A 17,523-nucleotide genomic window follows, 5' to 3' on the forward strand; every position below is an offset into this window, starting at 1 on the left:
ACGAACACAAAAAACTAAGCTTGTGTATCTTGCAAAATACCAACCCAAAGAAAAGACGTATCAAAGACTGATATTTCCTCAAATTAATCTTTTCCATTGGGTGAGGTATAGTCATCTGATGAATTGAAACATACCCTTGTTCCATGAAAAACTTGAAATATATTAACATTTTTCTTAAAACTTCATTCTATGTAATCTATAATTCCTTCTAGGAGATATTAGTACTACAAAACAGTAATGTGAAAATAAGTCAAACTTCTCGTGGAAAAAACATTGTTGATACTAACCATCAGTTGATACTAACAGTGCAGTACAGATGAAAACAATATCTATACGTCCATGTTGAAGTCAAGGTCCCACTGTATTGTTTGCTCTACAAATCAAGCACAGTGTCTACCTTAACAAGATGCAATTTAAACAGAGACCAGATTTAGCCTTTAGCAAACTAGAAGGTAAATGATACCTCTTTCTCATTCCTTTACTCTGAGCAGCTATTTTCTAAGACTGGAACTATAAATGCAAAACATACTGCCAGCTGATTGAAACTGATTGAAAGATGTTTAACTGCTGATAGATAAAACTCAGAACATCTCCCTACTTAGACTACAACAAGTTTTGCAGGTCCATTTAATTGTGATATTTCAACTCATTCTGAAACTTTGTTATAAGTAGGTGCTCTACTTGTGTCATTACAGAGTGTGAATATGAGATTTCAATATATAAAAAAGTAGGCTTTAGCTCTTGTACTGAACAATGCAATCATTAACTTTAAGAAGTAACAGATTTCTAAGCCTGTTCATATAGCACTAGATGGGGCCACAAAGCTGGTCAGATGACAGCGTTCTATGCTGTAATTTAGGCAAAACATTTTTTTAGCAGTTTTGTGAAGAAAGTATCCATAAGCTATGATTATTATTTGTGTGTAGTTTTGTTTTTCAGTGAAATCACTTCATCTTCTATAAGAAATAAAAAAAATATTGTATTTATGAATTAGAGACACCAAATATCAAGGCCTATGCAGGCTGTTTTGGTTTTGGACAAGTAGATGCCAGCAAGTCCTGAATGTGTCTTAGCTTAACCAAGGAACTTCAAATATTCTTATCTCCTTTGGAGCAGAGATCACCAGAAAGTTCATCGAGGCTATTTTGTGTTTAGAAGATTTTTGTCCAGAACCAATCTTTGCTTCTCTGGAAATAATCTAAAGAAAATTTAATGAAACAAATTAACATCTTTAGTATTAGCCACAACTTCCTCAAAGGAATGGTATTAACAAGCAAACAGCAGCAGATCTGGTTAGGAATTTGCTGATGAAACATAAATGTCAGAAAAGATGGATGGTAAATAACAAGAGAGAATCACCCTTCCTGTTTATCCCAGTTTCACAAAATGGCATTGAGAAAGTGGTGGAAATGCTGGGAAAGATTTCTAGGACCGATGGTCCAAGGGCGTCAATGGGTCTTTGACACATTTGAATTTGGGAGCCGGGAGAGGTATGGGTTCAATTCTGTGCATCATAAGCAGATCTTGCTGAATAGTGAAAGATGCATCTTAGTCTTCCATTCCCCACCCTAGACGCAGAATTATACTTGCTATAGGGGTTTCTTGCATGTTGAAATCAATCTCTTGAAAAGGATGCATTGTATTGTATTAGTTGTCTTCCATAGCAACTTTACTTATGATATTGAATATGCTTGCTTTACGAGAGAATGGGAGAATGTTTTCCACATAAGCTCATATAACACCTCATTCGTATTAACTCCTTCTGTTAAAAAAAAATGGGTAACCCCATGAAATAAAATTTATGATAAAAGACGGATTATCTCAAAAGTAGAACCTATTTTTCTTTTTTTGAATGATATTCCACTTGTCCTCTTTTGTTATCTCCAGCTCTTAATGTGAAGCTGAAACTTCCAGCCACACAAACCCAAAAGCTATGAGTTTGTAAAATGCTCAGGAGTGCAATGGCAGTGATTATTAAAGGACTTGAATGATATAAGAAAAGTCAAATATTTACTATCAGTTTGCATAACTAGTTAGGGAGCTAACTGTGGAACCGCAACGTCTCAATCGTATGGGTGACTGTACAGAGGGATGAAGGCTATGCAAGAACAGAGCTAAGAAACCTAAAACATCTGCAGGAACAATTAATTACAGGTCACAGTATTCGATGGGGCATCCCAGAGGTACAGGTATACTCAGCACACATGATAAAAGTATCAGAATGTATTAAAACTGTGTTTAGAGATTGAGTATAGCTTTAATGGTCTTTTACACGATAATTACTCTGGGCATCATCTCTTTGAAGATTTCCTCTACCTCCTTAGTTTTAATTTAATTTAATTTAATTTAGTTTAATTTTTTAAAATTACGTAAATAGATCATTTTGGCCTTTTTCTGCTTTGTGTTGAGGTGTTTCCCACAATGCCTCATGTCAGAAGCTTAATGGTGGTGCTGGCTACACTCCTTGCAGTGAGATAACATTTATACAGGACAAGCAGGTTACAAGCATGCTTCTGAGCTATATGCAGTCTTGACAAAATGACTACATTTTTCACCTGTGATCAAAATGACCTAATTAAACACGTCAGCAACAACAGGGGGTTTGAACAGCTAGTGGAACAGTTTTATGCTTGGTTCCAGTAATTTCTGTAGAATAATTATTTGTCTGATCAGCAGAATGGAACCAAGGAGGGACAGTAAATGCCAAGTGTTGTTCTGCTTTTTCCATATATTTCCACAGTCAAAGCATGCAGCGTTTTTTTTGTAATCTTTGGCTCCATCAAAACAAGCAGCGAGATGGCAGTTGGTCCATGTTAACTTGTGAGGGGAGCAGCAGAGGTCAGCTTTCAATGTCTGAAAGCTTCCTTTCTGTGCAAAAATAAAAATAAATAAATAAATATAGAAAGAAAAAAAGGAAGCAGGCAAGCAAGCAAGCACCAGTTACCTATTAATTTTAAAAATGGCTTTCATAGTGATGGTAATGCTTGTTTTGCTGGCAATGACAAATAAAATTTGGGACGGTGCTTGGACTATGGGAACCATGGCGTGCAAACTAAACTTTAGCATTGTTCCTGACAGATTTTCTAATGAACTGTATAGGAGAGTGTAGATAATATTATTTTTTATTATAGTTTCAAACAAATGTTTAGAGATTGATGTTCACATAAAGGTTCACTAAGGGCATGTTCATAAAGGTCGTCTTTTTGTATTGGGGGAAGGGAAACAGTTATACACTTCTTTTTGTTCTCTCGCTAGTGAGACTTTTGGGCAGTAGGAGATAATCTGTTTCTCTTTCCTGAATGTCTTCTAGGTTTCTACCATATAGTGGTTGTACATTGCTTTTACAGACATGGTTGTTTTTCTTGGGGAGCTTAGTCACAGCTTTTTGATCCTGAATTGAGGGAATGTATGGGCTTTTACAGGTTAGCAACAGTTGTAGCTGAAATTCGTACTGGACAAACCTCTCTGACGTAGAGTGTATGACCTGTTGATTTACTAATGGTGCTGAAACTCAGAGTCATTCTTGTACTGTAATGAACGATACAGGTTTTTTACTTTAGTAAAAAAAAAAAGTTATAGTGTGCCTATGTACATAGGGGTGCATGAGAGAAACTGTTTTCTAGTCTTTGGCTTTTCCTTGCTTTGTTGATAGTTCTGCATTTTACACCTGGTAATTGTTAAGATGATTTCATGACTGAGATGCACAAATGTGCAATGTGCTTTTTTCATTTTTTGTTTTATTTTTAATGAAGGAGTGGGGCACATCACCAGTTTGGATTCCATTTAATTTATTTCCAAGGGTGCGGTTTAGTAATGAATTTGCCTTGTTACAGAGTGCAATCCAGCAGTAACCTGCAATTGTCTCCAGTGCTGACATGCAGTAGCTATTAAAACTATAATAGCAAGGTAAAAACATTTTTATCTGGTTTTTTTTTTTTTTTTTTTTTTTTTTTTTCCCCCAGACTTCTTTGTCATCTTTGTACCAGCTAATATTTTCTCAGCTTGACTTGCTGGTATTCCCAGTGTGCAGGTCTTCCCCAAATGGAACCAGGCATCCCGCTGCCACTCAGTTTGATAGAACACCATGATCTCCTCATGACAGCAGTCATCCCCAGAAAAATGAAACAAGCAGGTATGGCTCCTTGGCTGGTGCAGCCATGCAATTTCATGTCTTGTCAAGAGCTTACTGCAGTATGTCAGCTCCAGATTTGGACCTTAATAAGGTATAGAAACAGATATTCTCTCTACAGTTACTGTCATTTCATTCTTGAGATTGCAGCAAACGTCCTGATTTTCAAGTCCTTACTGATAGGATTGCATGTTAAGAAAGCCACTAAAGTTTCATAAAATGAGCACCCTGACTTTGTCAGTTGCCTGAAAGAGTAATTCTTGTAGGCTTTTTCATCTTTCTTTCTCAATGTGGAAAGGTCACTGAAATTAAGCATTTTGATGTGAAATGTTGCTTTTGAATCTATCAACAGCTAGGGAAGGCTGAATTCTACTTTTCATATTTCACAAGGCACAATCACAGCTGTCATATTTTATGCAATAACACTCCTTTGCATACCTTTTACAAAAAGGATCGGAATATCTTGGAAGGAGATTTGGACTTCTTTGAAAATGAGATTATTTGAAATAATATTGAATATCTTTAAAGTGGAGGTTTAGGCACTCATCATCCCTGAGAAATCATGCCTTTTGTAGGTCATGCATGTATATGGCTTTAACTTTGGTGACTGTCTTGCTGGGAAGTGGTGAATAAAAACTTCAACTTACTGTTACGTGAATGATTCACCCACTTAAAAGGTGGGAGCCTTCTTTTACAAGGCAGGAAAGAGCCAAGGCAAGGTGGCAGGCAAAGAAGTAGAGACAGTGGATGATGTGGCAGTAGATGGAAGTGTTTGGAGAAACAGAAGATGATGTAGACAGCTACTGAAGAACTGTGCAAAAGAAGAGCTGCGCTATTTCCGTGTACTAATTATGCAGCTGGAAATTATATCCAGAAGCATTTGTTAACTTCAGAAACCTCGCTGTTAGTGTCTGTTCCCTTTAGGATGCTGGAAGCTAACTTTTTAGCTGTATACTAATAGGATTTAGGGTAATTTTACAGGATAGGTGAAGATTTTCTGTCTTCTGAGTTGGATGCAGTCTGTGACTCCCTGTGTGTGACTTTTAGAAAGGTGATTTTGTGTGTGTAGGGAGAGGCCTGTTACTTCTGTGAGTGAAAGCTCTACGGTAAGCCTGCAAAAGGTGTGTGAAAGGACGGTCTAATACGTAAGTAGTGAAAGGATATCTACCCCATTTGAGATTTTAATTTCCCAAGCATTTCATAGGTACATCAGAAAAATATAATGTATCTAGATAATCATATATCACAGTGTAGCCAGAAGGACTCACTTGAAAAGCTTTTCCCCTCCCCCTTTCCTTAAAAAATATTTCTCTTATTTCTAACATTTCTAGTCATTTGTAAAACTCAACAGCTTTGCACATGTATCTGACCGGGGATGACTCCATTTGGTATACTTGATGTCAGACAAGATTTTACCAGGGACAGTTTTCTATTAGGTTCTACAGTCTTCGAGGTGAAGTCATGTAGTGCTGCTTGTTAGGTAAGTTTCCTTATTCAGCGTCTGCTTTTTTGCCACTTTTCACCAAAGTCTCTTAAAAAAAAAAAAGAAAAAGATAGGCAAACAATTTGCAAATGCAATCGCAAATCATCCTAGGTTTCCTTCATGTGTACATACATGCAGAAACTTGCAGATAATGGAAAGGTGTTTCTTAAAGTTGATCAGTTTTTCTCAATTTTTGTTCCTCCACTGCCAGGCAAACAATTTATCTTTCTTCCAGACCTGTTTTTAACTATTTTTTTTTCACTTGACTAACAGCCTTGCAGTAACATAAATATTGCAAGACCACTTGATAACTACTGAACTTTTGAATGAGCACAGATTTTGACAAGAGTTCTTTAATTGCCCAGGACCAAATGGTAGACTGCTAATCTTTACATGAACTTTATTCGAATCATTCCCAATGAAGCTTGTACATGAAAACCTTTGCCTCTCTGCTTAGACTGAACCAGAGGACTGCTCTTAATATAAAATTGGGCAAAGTGTCCTCATATTCTGAAATGGTGGAATACCAGAGGTGGCACTCTGAGAGCAGGGGGTTGTGTAGATGTCATTTTCACATATTTTGACATTAATAGATTTTGTTTGTTTGTTTGTTTGTTTGTTTGCTTTGTAGGCTCTTGTGCAATACTACTGTAACATTTATACTGATAGTTTAAGAGATAACTAAGTGTTTGATTTCAGTTCTCTCACTAAGGACTTCCTCTCTTACTGTTGCAAAAGCCACTGGAATGTAAAGATACAGCCTGTGAAATGGAGACAGATATGTTCCTTCCACTGGCAGCAGAAGGGTGTATTTTCACAGGAAATTGTTGTTCCATAATAGGACTGTAGTTCTTCAACCACTTAGAGAGATGAATCACAGTCAATATCATTATAATCTTTATATCTTGGTATATTGTGGAAACATTGGCATTTGCAAATAATTTTTTTTAGGAAAGTGTAAGGGACTATGTATTACAAAGCAGTTTCCCTGAACTGCGAGGAATATTAAGTAAAATTGCATGGGAGATATTTAGAATATTAGTTCCTTGCTTACATAAATTATTCTGCCTAAGACAGACATAGTTAAAGTAATTTCTGTTCTCAGTTTCTTTCCTTTCCCATGTCCTCCTATCTTTCTCTGCACTACACTGGAGATGATATCTTTTCAATATTTTTGTTTTTCCCATCTTGAAAATTTGTCTCTCCATTCTCAGCCTCATTTCTGTTAAATAAAATGATTTTAAGAAAAAGACACCAAACAGAGCCTTCTGTCAAGGGAATGGTAAAACAGATATGATGGAGCAGCAACCAGCAGCGTATTGGGGAGAGACAGCTAGGGTGACAATCATTTAACACAGATCTGTTGTAACCACAGTCCAGGTAACCATGCCCTTGGGTAGGATTATACATTTAGTTTAAAATATCTGGAAGGTAACTTTCCAGAGATGCTTCAGCAGCGCTACTCCTGCTGTGAGGCCCTTTGCTCCCTAATGGCGTCATCTGCTTCCTAAATGTCAATGCAGTGTTTGACTGCTGCCTGTACTTTGATTCTGTACAGCATTACTCTATAAAAGCTAAAGGTTACTGTTCTACTGGTGGAAAGTGTCTGAATGATTTGCAAGAGCAAAGCTAAAATCATAAAAGGAAGGAACTCAATAGATCAGGGGATGCCCTAAGACATACTGGTATAAAATTAATCAAAAAAGCCATTCTAGCCCCTGCTCCCCCTCTCTACCAACACAAAGGTTGGGAAAAATAGAGGAAACAGCAAAGAAACCATTTCTGTATGTGACAGATGGCATTTAAAATGCTTTGAAGACTCAATTAAGTATTCTTATGGAGGAGTATAACTTTCTTCAACTTTTCTAAGTCTTCTAGTTAAATACCGAATATTAGTTTTGTGTAGATAGCTAAAGATTTTTGTGTGTGTGTCTGAGGTTTGGTTTTGGTGGGGGTTTTTTTTGTGTTTTTTTTTTGTTTGTTTGGTTTGTTTTTTTTTTTTTATCCTGAATCCTTTGGGCTATATTGCACAGGAAATGCAAGTTCTCTGAATCTGGTGAACTAGCTGTTTATAGAGATGAATAGGAAGCTTTAATGCAAAAATTAGCTGAGGCACAGTTTCAGCAGCTATTTTAGTGCATGCACGTCTGATTATGGCAAAAGAACATACACTTCAAATTCTGCAACAAGCAACCATATGGAATAATAGCTGTAGGGTCTGCAAAAGAAATGGTGTTACATATCTGAAATTTTCTTTTCAGCTTCTTTTCAGCTTTTCAGATCATTTATATTAAGCTGTAATTCCCTGAGGAGTCAGGAGCTAGAACTGGGGTGTCTGGTACAGATCTGAGGCAAAGCTGCTGGGAGCTTAAGGGGAGAACAGTTGTTCCTTGTGAAAGGTAGTCAAGTACCAATATTGAATATTCAAATTTCAATATTGGATGAATAGAAAGAAGTTGGCTTCCTTGCCTCTGGTCATCTGTGTCGGTAGCAGTTAAGATACTGTACTAACTTGTATTAATGCATTCTTGATGGCTTTAAAACCTTTCCTTGGAAGCCATCTTTTGAAGTTCAATATAAAACTTTTAAATTACTGAAAGAAGAATAAAACAAACCCCTTAACTACTGAAGTCTAGAGTGTAATTGGCAGCTTCAAACAAGTGAGGTATTGCCTGTATATACCCTCATGATTAAAGAAGGAAAGAAAAAATAAATATATTGATATCCTTTAAATTGCCCCATTATCTTCTATTGCTTCAATATTATACACCACTGTTTATAACATGCAAAAGTACTACATCATCTTTTATTCTGTAAACGTATAAATGCCTGTGGACTGCCTGGCATGGAGATCACAAACACGGGAAGTTGCATATAAGCGACATTTTTTGATGCTAAATTCTCTGCTGTATGTGGGATTTCAGTGGCATTTTTTTAGGGTACTGTGTACAGATTGTCTGTCTGTCAAGCTGAGTTTCCTTCCACGAAGTCCCTCTGTATACTTTAATGAATACTTAATAAGGCAAATCATCCCGTGTCTGACAGGCCACCTGTGCTGTGGTAATCTGTGCAAGCCAGCCGCCTTGTTTCTCTTCCTTTGCTTATTCACTATTCTGTCCCAGCGGTTGAACACAAACCTCCCCTACTGCTGCAACCTAAATGTAGCCAGTCACTCTAATGCTCTGCCTAATGCTCAAGTGCAACAAACATAAGGATAAACATCCTCTGCCAAGAGAATCTGTATCAGCTCCTATTGTGCATAGATGTGAGCTAAGAGGTGGCTGACTTCTTTGTTGCCCAGCATTCTGTACCAGCAAAATCGTGCCTGTGGCAGTCAACGCGTGCCCTATGCCTTTTACATGCCATGCTAAAGTCAGAGGCAAGACTGTTTAGTCTAACTGATATCTAGTTATTACACAGTCTTTCTCATGTTCTAAGATTGTTTCATCCTTTCCTTTCTTTTTGAATTGTATTCTTCCCAGAAAGACCTTTGCAGCAGCAGCAGTACCTTGCAAAGCCAGCGAGGAAATGCGGTGTTTGATTTCCCTCAACATCTGACATTCTGTGCAAATGCCAGTGTGCCTATTTGAGTTCACTTAAGAATGTACATTCTCTCTTCCCTTCTGCCCACCCCCCCCACCCCGAATACGCAGGATGATATTTAAGAAAACATAGTTCTTATATTAAGTGAACTTATGGGTGATTAAGAGCAAACAGAATGTCAAGAAAAGGTTATGAGCTAAAATGTTCCTCATTGTAATTCCACATTTTTTCAGTAAACTCCTCCATCATGTTCCAGTAAAAACAGACTGCTGCATAAAACTTGGTTTCTGACATTCTTTGTGTTGGTTTTTCCTGAAAACAATAAAAATATCTATTCTTGGTTTCTTTACTCCTTAAAGAAAAGTAGTTTACTTGAAGCCTGCTATTCACTTTTTAGATAAATTAATGGTGCTTTGCCCTAGATCTTGAATCTCTGCATCAGTTAAAGCAACGAGTGTCTTGGTCTCTGTCACCAGGCTGAAAATCTGTATCTGGTCACCTGGAATGATCTTCCCAATAGTTACGAAGGCAATCTGTAGAATGTAACCATTACTTTCTCAAGAAGAGAGAGTTAATCTTTTTTTCATGGGAAATCATGCAATGTAGCAACACAGGTGGAATTTTTTACAACACTGTATAAGAAACCTATTAAAACCTTTCTTATAGTGAAGGTGCATAATCTAATTAACGTGATTTATTTGTTAGCCTTCATTCACAGGAACAGTCCTGCTTCCACCATCCTCCCTCTTTAGGAATTGTGTGTTCCTGCTCTGCCTCTTACGCCAGCACTAGTGCTTGTCTGATCTGGTGGTGAGCTGGTGCAAGGCACTAAAGGGAAGAAAAGTATTACTTTTTGGTAGGGTTAGTTCTCCACTGTTTAGCTGCCAGGATTGGCTTGCCATACAGTCAGCTTGGTACCTATGCAAGTATGAAGAAAAGGTGATGAGTTCCTGGTGGGGGCCTGGGCCTGGAACAGTGAGGACGCAGGACCACCACTTCACACAGCGTCTGCCTGCTAGATCGGTTTGGTGGTACTGCGAAACAGCACCTCTGTGTAGAGCCTTTCTCTTGACATTTGTCAACAACAGTAACTTTCAGCATAAATTACCTTTGATTAATCCACAAGCTACGTTTATTTTTTTCTTAATGTTTTGGTGTTGCAGTGCTCAGAAGTTGTGATCTGGGTTGACACATGAATAATTTTCCTAAACAGTGAAATTTAGAGAGTTACATCTCCTGAAGTTAATCAGGAGTACTAAGCAGAACAGTAGTAGCAATTACATTTCATATAAACTAAAAGATGCATTTTCTTCCCCAGCTAAATCAAAATCACTTGACTTTTGTTTTCAAAATGGAAAAATATCCTTTTAGTAGTGGTTGCTGTATGTTGCCTGCCTCACTTTTCAGGCAAAGTTTCCTTTTACAACACAGGAAATTCAAACTGATGAGGCTAGTATCCTGCAAGAAAAAGAAACACTAAATACTTGAAACTACAGAGTAGTAATGCAAAAAATTGGTGAATTTTAATAAAACATATTTAGAGACTAAAAGTTAAAAAAGAAACTAATTTTATCCTATTGCTGGAAAAGGATAATAGATACAAATACAGCACTTCAGAGAGAATGAAAGTACCTGATGATCAACCATTGAAACCTGTTGTGGAAAGGAACTCGAATCGATATCTCAATAGACTACAAGGAAATACATGAAGTAGAAGCTTACTGACTGTAATGAACTTTTCTGCCATGTACACAAATATAAGTTCACATGTATTACAGTGCTGACATTAGACCACAGTGTATTATTCTGTCTGCTGCTGTCCCAATGGTCCTTTTATAACATCTACGTTAATTTTATTGTCTCTGCTCTGAGAGCAGTGATTATCTCCTATATTTGTATAGCTTTTACCATGAGTTAAATTCTGGTTCAATAGGTAGAGATCCTAATACAGCTAGAAAGTAATTTCGGTGTTTAAGGGGTTGGGGTATAGAGTTGGATGCTCAGACTTTCCCAAAGCCCTGTTGTTACACATGATGGTTCTGGGAACATCATTATGCCAAATCCTGTAGACAGTTGTCCAGACCTTGATGCCTATGCAGATTACTTAAGTGAATACATGCTGGTTTTAGCCTAAGTCAGAAATCAACAACTTCTACATCAGCTTAGGAAAATATTTCCAGTCTCAGTAGAGAGACATAAACATGTTTGGTTATTTTTTTTTCTTAATTAATTAGAAAAAGACTTGCTAAAGCTTGACACCAGATATTAGATTTTCGTTTTATTAAACAATCTCAGCACTTACTTACTTACCCATTTTGCCAAAGATCTAGGTTATTCCTTGTCAAACAATACATTACCCAAGAAAAAAAATGCTATGTGCCACTCCAAAAAAAAGAAACCTTAAAAATCCCCCTCAAACATCATCTTCTAGTGAACTACAAATCACAGAGATTTTTGTCCCTTTCTCCTTCTTTTGTAAGCAATTAAAATGCATGTTTGTTTACTTAAATGTTTTCTCAATAATTAAACTAAAGGAAGCAAGATTGTGTTTTCTTCTACTTTGATCAAGTGTTAGTCTTAATTGCTTGCCAAATGGACTAATATAGCATTGCAATTTAAAAGGAAGATTATGAATGGGGCTTTGCTTGGTATCTTCTGGGAAATGTTCTGAAAAAATGAGCCTTGTAGTTTGTGTCAAATGTTAATGGTTTGTTTTTAAGGGCAACTTTTGTAAACCGCTGTGATTAAACTATGGCTAGATAGAGGTAATGTCTCTAATAGAGAGCAGCTGGGCTTGGTATAAATGTGGCTTTCTACTTGTGGATAGGTTATAAACTTTGCCCTGTGGCTGGTTCTGCTCCAGTAAAGGCAGATACTTTAGTTAGCAATGGAGTTTTCATCTTCTCTTTGCTAGATACTGGCTGATGCCCATATATTCTGACGAGAGGAGAAACTTGTTTTGTTGCCGTATATTGCATAAAACAGTTGGAGTTTTGTGTAAAAGATAATGCTAAGTTTTCCCAAGGGAAGGGAGGGAAGAAGAGGTTTCAGGAAGGAGAGGAGGGGCTCCTTTATAGCTGTCTGGCATAACGTGATTTGCTCAATAGTGTAATTATTCTGTCCTGTACTGTTTTTCAGGATTGCAGGTGCAAGATGTCTCAGAATCTGGTGACACACATGCTGTGATATAGCTCTGTGTCCCCACTGTTTTGTTCAGCTCTTGTTGGCTCTAAAACTTTTTATAGCAACATATGGCTGTCTGATGTTAGCATTTCACCGTGGACAACGTAATGAACTTCCAGCAGTCTATTGCTCCCATAAGCCTCATGCTAGCTGAGCAGTGGTGAACTTATCTGGCAAATATGTGCTTTTTCAGAAGAGCTTGACATGAATGTCTCAAATGTGAACAAGGATCCTCTACACCCTCCCGTCCCTAATTAAAACTGCAAAAAAATCTTCGGTTTTAGCTTTTGATTTTTAAAATAATATTATTTTTTAGAAATATCTAGATTTCGATTGTTTTGCTATCCTTTTGCCGTGGTTTTGGTTTCTATTCTTAACTCAGCTGGTGAGGTAATTGAAGTTTTGAGGTTGTGTTCCAATGCCTTAATGATAAGTATCCCTATTACCTTTTTTTGGTTTGGTTTAATCCTATGTTAAGTTACAAATTTTTATGAGCTTTTGTGTGAAATGATAAACTGTTTCTTCTTACTTTGATCTATTCTATTTTACTTCCACGACTTCCTGTATTTATGGGCTAGTTAAATATTTTGACAAATTGATAGCGTTTAAAATTGTTGCCAGCTGCAGGCAAACACTAAAGATTTTAGAAGTTTATTAAACTGCCATGGAACCTACATAGCTACATGTATTTCTTAAGGGGGAAAATACCACATTGTTTAGGAGTGTGATTTTTGAAATTCATAATCTATTTTTGGAAAAAGGAACAGAAAGTTCAATGGAGGAACTGAAATCTGAAGATAAATCATGGTGATGTACCTAAGTGGAAATAAGCTGTTTATATAGGTTTTGTAAAACTATATATATTTATGGGAATAGCTCAGAATTTACCCATTGGTTATCTCATTTGAGCAATTGGTGATTCAGAGGAATGTTATCATGTACCACCTGGCTTATGAAACTGGCCTGAAATTTTCACTATTTCAGAGATGTTGTCATACTTTAAAGCCAGTAGTGGTGTGTCAGTGGGTCTTTTTGATAGTATTAAAGTGAAGGGTAATTCACAGTTGCTTTCATATTGAGCTGCAACTTTCAGCCATTTCTTTAGTACTTTAGAAAATTAGAAATGAGACTGTTAGAAATATTTGAATGCATGCAAGAAGAAGGATCAACATTAGCCACTCAGAAGAAATGTTTGGAGGACAATGCCCCCACTCCTTGCCTGGCATTTTCTTAAGACTCAGTCTTCCAGTAAAATTGTCAGAAATTCCAAATAATATTTTTTGATATTTTAGCCAGATAGGACTCAAAAATTCCACCTGTCCATTAAGTCCAGTCCTTATTGTGTAGTCACTGCATTTCATATGCTTGTTTTCATAAATTCATTGATCTTCTCAAAAACTATGGGGCAATTTGCTGTTGCCGCTTCCCCTGGGAGTCTGTTCTGGTACCTGAGTGCTCCGATGGTTAGCAGTATGACAATTTCTGTGTTAAATTCATTCCTGGCTATTTTTATTATTTTTTGTCCTTTGACTTAGTAGCTTGAATTCTATGTATATTTAGAGACAATATTTACATCCTACTTCTGTTCATCGTAGGTAGTGCTTATAAAGCTTAAGTCTCATTGAGGTTTCTACTATGGCACAAATTTAAAACTGAGGAAAAAAAAGTAGTGTTTAGTCAGGCTGTAGAGACTGAATTAAATTAACTCCTTGGTGGATGATTTCAGCTATATAACAGTTTTGCTCTGAACCCATGAAAATCATTAGGTGCAATTTGAATGCTGGAGGGAAATCTAAGGATGTAGTCCAATGATGTCAAAATTTTTAAGCATAACAGCCTAAGTAGTTGCTATGAAAAGGTCACAGAGCTGCAAGCAATATGAGTGAACAGATTGCCTGGACCACTCTGGACCATTTATACTGTGTAGGTAATAAAAAAGAAGTTGGAAACTACTGCTTGAGGAATTTCTTAGGTTCACTGAATCCCTAGTCAAAGGACAAGATCCATATTGATTCTAATGGCAGAAGAAGAGTATTCAGTTCTGAAAGTGTTTTGTCATCTTGGTGTCTTACAGTATGTATAAGCTTTAGGGAGTGATCTCTACTGTAATAAAGATTATTTGGTTTTGTGTTAACTGCATGCTAATGTTGGCTATTAGTAATGCTGCTCTAAGGAACAACTGAAAAACCGCAGCTGCTGGTCTCCCTTTCTAGTGTCTTGAAATGCTGGATAGAACATTTTTGATCAGCTGAAGCCAGACAAGTTATTATGTTTCTTGTTTCTGTTAGGGAAACAGTCACTGGAATAATTAGGAAATAGCGTGTCATGCTGAATCTGAGCCGGATACAGCGAATGTTGCTCAACAGATGGTCTAGGGGTTCTGTGGAAAGACCAAGGTTATAAAAGATGAAGAGCAAGAGGAAGACATTTTAAATGAATTACCTAGTATAGTTTTTAAACTATTGCCATAGTCTGTTTAGCTTAAAAGAGAGACAATGGGGAATATAATTGCACTACTTTATTCTTGACCGTACTTGTCAGGGCGGTGAACACCCTCTTCTGCATCCTGATGTTTTGGCTGTCTGGTCCCCAGACCAAATGTGATATGGCATCTGTATGGCCTTGAGTTAGTGAGCTGTCTGAGCAAGAGAGGTTTCAAAAGCCTTGGTAGGCACTTGTCCCCTTCACTTGAGGGATGCTTTTAAGCTCAGGCTCTCACCATTGGGATCTCCCTGAGCAATGGTGCAGCTCTGCCTGTGCCTCACCATGTGTCTTGCTGCACCTTGCCTTCCTGGCTGACTTTAGACCTGCCTCACCACTGTGGATTTCTCTGGAGATCATTGGTCTTCATATGAACTTTATTACCATCCTCAGGCTCACTCTGCTTAGCTTCTGCAGGTACCCTGAGTCTGTGCCCTTGCCAATGAGGGTGCTGCCCTGCCGGGCATGCTGTCACCCACAGCTGCCAGCTCACCTTCCTTTACTGAGCACCCCTTTTCTCCTACTCTGTTCTGATAGCTGCCAATACGTTTTTTTAGCATAAAGATTCCCAGTTTGCAGACATGTTGGGGTGACAGTTCCACAAGACATGTTCCACAAGAGAAATTTACTGATAAAATAAGTCTGTTCCATCCCCTGATATTTGAGGTCAAAGTGTGTAGTTTGTGATCCTCTTCCAATCATTGAATCAGGCTGTGTGATGGTACAACAATGTTCTTTTTTTCTTAAACGTTTTGAAGAATATTGTCTAGCAAAGGAATGCATGCTAGAATATGGATGTACTTCCAATTATCCTAATGGGCTACAGTGCTCCACAAAATCATTAAGGTAATCATGCATGCTGATGACTGTGCCCTTGAAGCAGACATAGCAAAACATGCATCTGATTGTGAATAAATTGGCATAACCAGGAGATAGCTACCACTCAATTTATACACTGGCCTTTGCAAAGTAAGTTGTATGTAGATCTGTAATTATAGCTGGAGCACAGAGGGTTAAAGTCTCCTGCAGATCACCCCATTTTGCCAGCACCTTATTCAGTGATACCTTCTCATATAAGACATTGACAAATCCAGAACCAATGCCTCTTTGGTTAATGTTCAGACAAAATTTGGATTCACTGCTACCTGAACAGGAGTCCTCTGTTTAACTGCCAATCTTACCTTTGCTGTTGATGGATATATATGGCTTTTGGCTGTGTTCAGACTGCATGCTGTCTTATATATAACGTGGCAAGGTATAATCTGTAACAATAACATTTTGGAGCACTGCAGGATCCTAAGGATTGAAATCCTGACAGTCACAGGATAGTTTTGGTGGGCTGGGCATGTATTGGGAATGAAAAGCATCAGAATGCTGAAGTGACTTTTCTCATACTGAGGCTGAAGTATTGCACTGAGTAGCATAAGACTGAAATCATTAGCTGGGAAACTGTAGATAGCAAAGTAGTACACAGTCATTTCAGTTAGTGGGGCTCAGCTGACGAAGTGAAAGACAGACCTAAGACGACAGGATAGGAATCAGTTTTCTGGGGGTGGTCTGGGAATCAGAGATTTCAGGATTAGTTCCTAAAAACTCTCATTTATCTGTTCATAAATTGGATATGAATTTAGTTCAGCTGCATTAGTATATGAAAGAGAGAATATTCTCAGTCAGGTCATTTCTGATTAATGAAGTGCTACCGCAACGATTACTGTACTAAGGGGTACGGTGTCAGTAAAACAGAAGACTAGTTACAGGCTTGCTGAGAGTCAGTGGTGATAGAATAGCCTTGTAATTCACTGTATAGTTCTGACTCTGTTTCAATTAGAACTAATTTGTTGCTTCCTCCGTACACTCAAACCAGAGACATCTTGGTTTAGCTACTTCCCTCTGTTTTCAGCACGTGTTGTAGTTACTTGCCCTTGCTTAAAGCAAACCTTATTTCTTTGTAATATCTACACGTCTTTGTTTCATGTACTTGTACAAAACATTTTTCTAGTCCAAAAGGTACCTGTAGAACATAATGTTATAGGAATATAACTCAGTGTGCTATTTAGATCATCAAATTGAAGACTTTGAGTTTGCAGACACGTACAAAAAACTTCATGGCATCTAAAAACAAACCTGGAATGGGTATTTAAAGATTATATGTGTCAAGGCACTCACCAAAGCTTGCTTAGTGTTGTTAAATACATTTTTTAGATGACACTAGGAAGTGTACGGAATTGCAGAATGTAAGGGATATGTAGATACTTGGAATGTAAGGACATCTGGTTTGTGGGCATATCTGCTTAACAGGTATTCAACATGAAAACAAAAGACTAGAGGTAGAAACAGTAATAAACCCCACCTAGATACACAAACACTAAGGCACAGGAGATAAAGGGGACCAAAGACCAGATGTCTCAGGTCACAGATTGAGGAAACACAACCGAAGGAACAACTGAAAGCCTTGGAGATGCTCAAGCAACATTTTGTAACTGATAAGTGGGGGAAGTTTATATACAGAATCATAGAATCATAGAATGGTTTGGGTTGGAAGGGACCTTAAAGATCATCCAGTTCCAAGCCCCCAGCCATGGGCAGGGACACCTCCCACTAGACCAGGCTGCTCAAAGCCCCATCCAGCCTGGCCTTGAACACTTCCAGGGATGGGGCATCCACAGCTTCCCTGGGCAACCTGTTCGAGTTCCTCACCACCCTC

This window comes from Larus michahellis, chromosome 2 (assembly GCF_964199755.1).
Source record: "Larus michahellis chromosome 2, bLarMic1.1, whole genome shotgun sequence".
NCBI classification, from domain to species: domain Eukaryota; kingdom Metazoa; phylum Chordata; class Aves; order Charadriiformes; family Laridae; genus Larus; species Larus michahellis.